Genomic DNA, 5,942 nt, shown 5'->3' with positions numbered 1-5,942 from the left:
AAAACCCAAGACACACTTCCTAGGGGAAAAAAACCAGCATGTAGTTTCTGTCCCTGATGGAATGTATTAAATAAGCAAACACCACCAACAAGCAAAACAAGTACTACAATGTAAAAATATTAAAAAAAAGAAAACCCTCTCACATGCATAAATGAAAGATTGCACACAAAGAACTCACATCATTTCAAGCTTCAATAGTAAATATTCTGCTACTATGTATTAAATACTGCATGGTTTGCCCAAGCTAAGATGAAACCACATCATGAATCAATAAGCATTTCTTATATGTATTACATCTATACTCATTGAAAGCAGCATCAGACATTGTTATAATTTTTGCTTTTTACCATCATTTATACTGTAAAGAACTTAAGAGGGGTAAAAATGCCTATTACATTTACTCAGATATTTATCATTTCTATAGCTCTTCCTCCTTTCCTGAAATTCAAAGGTCTCCTTTAGTATCATTTCCCTTACTGAAGAATTCCCCCTAATGTTTCTTTTTGCAGATGTGCTGGCAATGACTTCTTTGGTTTTCTTCATCTGAGAATTTATTTTCTCATCATTTTTGAAATATATTTTCCCTGGATATAAAATTTTAGGTTGGAAGTTGTTTTTTCCGCCAGCACTTAAAAATCTTGTTCCGTTGCCTTCTGTCTTCTATGAGACATCCAGAATCATTTACATTAATGTTTCTGTGTAAGTAATGCATCGTTTTTTCTGATTATTTTCAAGATTTTTTTCTTTGTTCTAGTTTTCACTGGGCAAGAATTTCTTTAAGTTTATCCTATTTGCCATGCACTGAATTTCTTGAATATAGTTTATGTTTTTTACCTAATTTGAGAAGTTTTTGGCTATTATTTCTTCAAATATTTTTCCTGCACCACACTCTTTCTCCTTTCTCTATGGGCCTTTGATGATGAAAGTGTTAGGTCTTCTGTATTGTCCAGTGGGTCATTGGAGTTCTTTTTTCTGTTGTTGTTTTGTTTTGTTTTTCTTTGAGTTTTTTTTCCTTCTGTTCAGCTTGGAAAATTTTTGTTGGTTCCATCTTCAAGTTCACTGACTCTTCTGTCATCTTAATTCTACGTTTGAGTCCATCCAGCAAATATTTAAATTTCTGTTGTTGTATTTTCCAATTTAAAATTTTCTGTTTGGTGGCTCACTTGATTAAGTGACCAACTCTTGATTTCAGCTCAGGTCATGATCTCACAGTTTGTGGGATCAAGCCCCTTGTCGGGCTCCATGCTGATGGATGGATTCTCTCTCCCTCCCTCTGCCCCTACTCTGCTCATGTGCGCTTGTTCACACTCTCTCTCTCTTTCTCTCTGTCAAAATAAATAATTTTTTTTTCACAATCTGGCCCACCTTGGAGCTCATGGGTCTTCTGATTTTAGGCTGTTCCAATGCTGGGCCCACAACACAATGTGGTCAAGCCATGATTCCCAGGGAAAGGCTACTATTATTTGAAGCTGTCTTGACAGGGATGAGCCACCAAAACCAACCTTAGCTTTGCAATATACATATGGAAGAAGAGCAAAAGGGTATAATATACCTAAAGGTATTGCTCACTTTTGGAAACTAGTTGGAGAAACCTCTTTATTGGACTTAATCAGCATACCCATCACAAAGGACCCCTGATGGACATCCTCTATTGTTTTTGTTTGGATCTTTCAAAACCTAATGATCTTTGGTCCACCCTGGAAAATCTGTTGCACGCCACAAGAAGCCTTGTAGATAAAATGATAAACTGGGGAAGACAAATTCTAAAGCAGCTTCTGAAATAAGACAGAAGATATGGATGGAGTCGTATGCAGAAGGACCATCCAGTGAGTTGCTTTTCAGATTATTCCCAGAATTCTTAGTCCCATACATAGTTAAAGATAAAATCACAGACAACTTCCTTAGATTCTTATGTGTGATTGGAAATTCAGTGGATGTGGATGAACTTGTTCACTGGAAAATTATAGCAATTTAATAAAACCTCAGTGAGAGCAAAACTGTAAAATGAACAAACAAAAAATTTTTTCCCCAATTTGGTTCCTGTGTGTGTGTTAGTGTGTATGTATGTATGTTCTGTTCCTTCATTGAGATTATCTATGTTTCCATCTACTTCAAGAGTGTTTGCCTTTATTTCCCGGAGCAAGATTGTAATAGCTGCTTTTAAGTCTGATAATTTTATATGTTGGGGTTGGTGTCTGTTGATTTTCTTTTCTCTTGTGAGATGTTGAGATTTTTATGTTTCTTTTTATATCAGTTTGGATTTGTATCTTGGATATTTTGAATATTATGTTGTGAGACATTGAGTCTTGTGTACATTTTATAGAGAATGTTTCTGTTTGCTTATTTGTTTGAGCAGGCAACCAGTCTTGTTTGGTTCAGGCTCTAAGTACTTACCTTTCTTCTATGGGCTGGGGCTCAGTATCTGTTCAATTTTCAAAGTATTTGCAGTGCTATTTGTGTCTGTTCCATGTGTGTACCAGTGGCCATTCTCAGACCTGGGCAGTGGCATACCCATAGATGAGCTGTCCAAGCCTTTGGTATGTGTTTAGGATCAGATACATGCCATGTGCAGATTAGAGATAAGCCCTGGAGTTCACATACAGCCTTACTGAGCTCCCTCCTTTTCCTGTTGTTGTCTCAAACTTTCCAGATCCAAAGCATTCTCCTTTATGCTCCTCTCACTAAAAAGCTGAAACTTTAGCTTTCTGCTCTACTTTCAACTTCCTGTAACTACATTTCCTTGAGAGCCAAATAGTAAGGGGATAGAGAAAGAAAACAAAACAATGCAGATACCCTCTATGCTCTTGGGGTCACAGTTTCTCTGGTCAGGGAAAGGTTTTCCTACTTGGCTGCTGTTGCCATTGCTGTTGCTGCCTGTTTGTTTTGGGGTAAAGCAGGAGAGAACAAAAGAGAAGAACAAAATTGGGATTTCCTCTATTTCTTTTGACCTTTAGGGTCTCCCTTTCCTATTTTTTTGCACCAAAAATGGAAGTCTTAGAGCTCTTTCCGTCTGTCTGCACCTGGTATAGTTCTGGGTTTGGGCTGCTTTCGAGTTCAGTCCAGGAGGTACCAGAAGAAGAAAAAAGGAAAACTCTCTGTTGATTTCATGATGTTTTGAATTTTGGTTTCTTTTCTCAGTCCTCTGGCGATCCGTGACTTTTCAATCATCAGACAATGGATGGAGTAGCCCTATCTAGGGATTTTAGTTGAGTCCAGTGGAAGAGAGAGGGTGTAGTGGACTTTTACTTGATCTTAACCAGAATCAGAAATTTGGATTATTTACTAAACACATGCTGAGGTGAGGTGGTAGCTTCCAGGAAGGTTATCAGTCCCAGAAGATCAAATGACTGGACTAACAGGCCTCAGGGTCCCTGGTGGAGGAAGTGCCTCAGGGTAGGACTGCAACCTTTTTGGCACAGTTTGCCCTCTCCTCCATCTTTCTAATTAAAAAAAAAAAAAAAAGTTTAGAGTAGATCATGTATTTGCAGTCACTACAAGAAATATAAGGGGAACAAAGAGAGAGCGGTAAGTTTTCTTTACTTAGTCTAGCCAGCGCTTCCTTCCCCTGGAGACACCCAGTAACTGGTGGGACCCCAGGGGGCCCAGTGACTTTTGTATGCTTGCAGAGATATCCCACACCTTACCAAACATAAAGTAGGACTAAGCATGCGCATGTTAACAAATGGTAGTGTTCTGCACACACTGCTCCATGCCTTGCTTTCTCACTTAATATGTCCTGGAGACCTTTCCATAGCAGTGTCTGTAGAAGGCAGCTGTGAAGAATACCAGTAAATGAATATAGTGTGTTTATTACTAAGTCCTTTATTAATGGGTGTTAATTGCATCCATAAATGTATATTTATTCAGTAAATAGTCTGTTGATTTCAGTCTTTTTGTTATTACAGGAAAGTTACATCCTTGTAACACATTTTACATCTGTGAAGCAGTACCTTGGAATAAAGAGTAGGTGTGCCCATTTAAAGTTGCCAAATTGTGAATAGCATTTGACATCTAGTTTCATGCTACTGCAAATAATCCACCAACTTTTTAGACTTTGGTAGGTAGAGGCATATTAGAATAGGTCATAGAAACCTTCATATAATCTTAGCTCATTTTTCTAATTCTGATTAACATCTAACTCTGGCTCTGCCAGGTAATTTACCAAAACTGTGTGGTGAACAAAAGAAAACAGATTAGTTGGCATTTACCTGCTTTTCTCTTTCTAATTCTATTAAGAGATGTGCCAACAAGCTGTGGAAAAAATAGTGTAAGATGGCTATTTAGTAAACAGCCAAAAGGAAAAATATGACAGTCAAGAGGACTTGGATAGCCAATACTAGTCAGTTCCTAATCCTCACATGTTGGTTTTGATTCAAGCCTTTCTTCTGAGGAACATTTTGTCCACCATGTATTTCCACCTGCACAACCATGCCTGTGCCCATGGGGTGGGCAGGTGAAAGCTGCTGTCATTTACTATAGTTAATGGGGAAACAGAAACCATACAAATACAATGATCTTTATTTTTTTTTCTGATCTCTAGATCAGCATCTGTGATATGAAAATGTTTTATGGAAGAAGCAGTCTTGGAGACATGGTTAATATCATGGAGACCAAAGTGTCATCATTTAGGGTTGGTTGGTTGGTTTAAAATTTTTTTTAATGTTTTTATGTATTTTTGATAGAGAGACAGTATGAGCAGAGGAGGGTCAGAGAGAGAGGGGGAGATACAGAATCTGAAGCAGGCTCCAGGCTCTGAGCTAGCTGTCAGCACAGAGCCCGACACAGGGCTCGAACCCACAAACGGTAAGCTCATGAGCTGAGCTGAAGCCGGGTGCTTAACCGACTGAGCCACCCAGGTGCCCCATTTGGTTGGTTTTAGAGGGAGTGTGGGCATGCCGACAGGAGAGGGGGCAGAGAGAAGAGAATCTTAAGCAGGCTCCATGCTCAGTGCTGAGTCTGACGTGAGATGTGATCCTACAACCCTGGGATCACGACTTGAGCTGAAACCAAGAAATGGACGTTCAACCGTCTGAGCCACCCTGGTCCCCCAGGGTTTGCTTTTTTAGTGGTGTGTGGTGTTTGTTTGAAAACAGGGCTTTCAGGCATTGTGTGTTCCTAATAACAGTCTTTGTGACTTTGTATGTAAGACCAAAGTCAGATCATTGAGATACTTAAAATTTTTCATGTTTACTTGGCTTTAATTGTGTTAGTACCTGCCTCAGTTAATTTTAATAAATAATAAAATTAGCTGGAACACTAATATGAAAAAGAAGACTTGTAAAGTGAATGTTGTGTTCTTTCCAAGTGGGGACCCTACTTGGATAATTATTAAGCAATAAAACTGGTTTGGGTGACTCTTCAAATAGCCACCTTATTTTAATTTTTTAGGTATTTAACCCCACACTATCTGAAAAATAGGGATGAGCATGTGTTATTTAAAGAAAGACCATGCAGTAGAAAATACAAAACCTAACAGTTACCTTGGGAGACCATGCACTTAATATAGTAAAGCAATTATTACATAAAATATTGTTGGAATTTTTTGTTTGGATTTGCCTTCTGAATCTGTTCCACATCAGTCAAAAAAACAAACAAAAAGCCCCCAAAACCCCAGCTCTCTAGGATCAGACATCACTGTGGGGCAGACAGGCAAGGAGGAGTCGATGGTTCTTATAATGACCAGCAGGCTTATCGGAAGATACTAAGCTATGACTCACACACAGTATCCGTGGTTTTTTCTCACATTGTGGTTTTATTTTTTTTGTGTGTGTGAATTTATTTATTTATTTATTTTTTGGTCTTTAATGTAACACTATTTTTTTAACATATGCAATTATTTTCCGTCATTTACAATACAGTAGTTACAATGACACTCCAAACAGAAAAGCAAAGTAAAAAATCAAAACCCCCACTTCTATTTCATGTAATTAGACTTATACAGA

At 38.2% G+C, this 5,942-nt stretch overlaps 1 protein-coding gene and 1 pseudogene across 1 annotated transcript in view; both read left to right on the top strand.

The window, feature by feature from the left end:
• Positions 1-5,942, top strand: part of SCN8A (sodium voltage-gated channel alpha subunit 8) — a 178,931-nt gene that overhangs the window by 17,523 nt on the left and 155,466 nt on the right. The gene's annotated exons all lie outside the window — the stretch shown is intronic.
• LOC115305215 lies at positions 1,423-1,975 on the top strand (annotated as a pseudogene).

Source organism: Suricata suricatta, chromosome 10 (genome assembly GCF_006229205.1).
Source record: "Suricata suricatta isolate VVHF042 chromosome 10, meerkat_22Aug2017_6uvM2_HiC, whole genome shotgun sequence".
NCBI lineage: Eukaryota > Metazoa > Chordata > Mammalia > Carnivora > Herpestidae > Suricata > Suricata suricatta.
The sequence above is the reverse complement of the archived record's forward strand: the minus strand, read 5'-3'. Positions and strand labels throughout refer to the sequence as shown.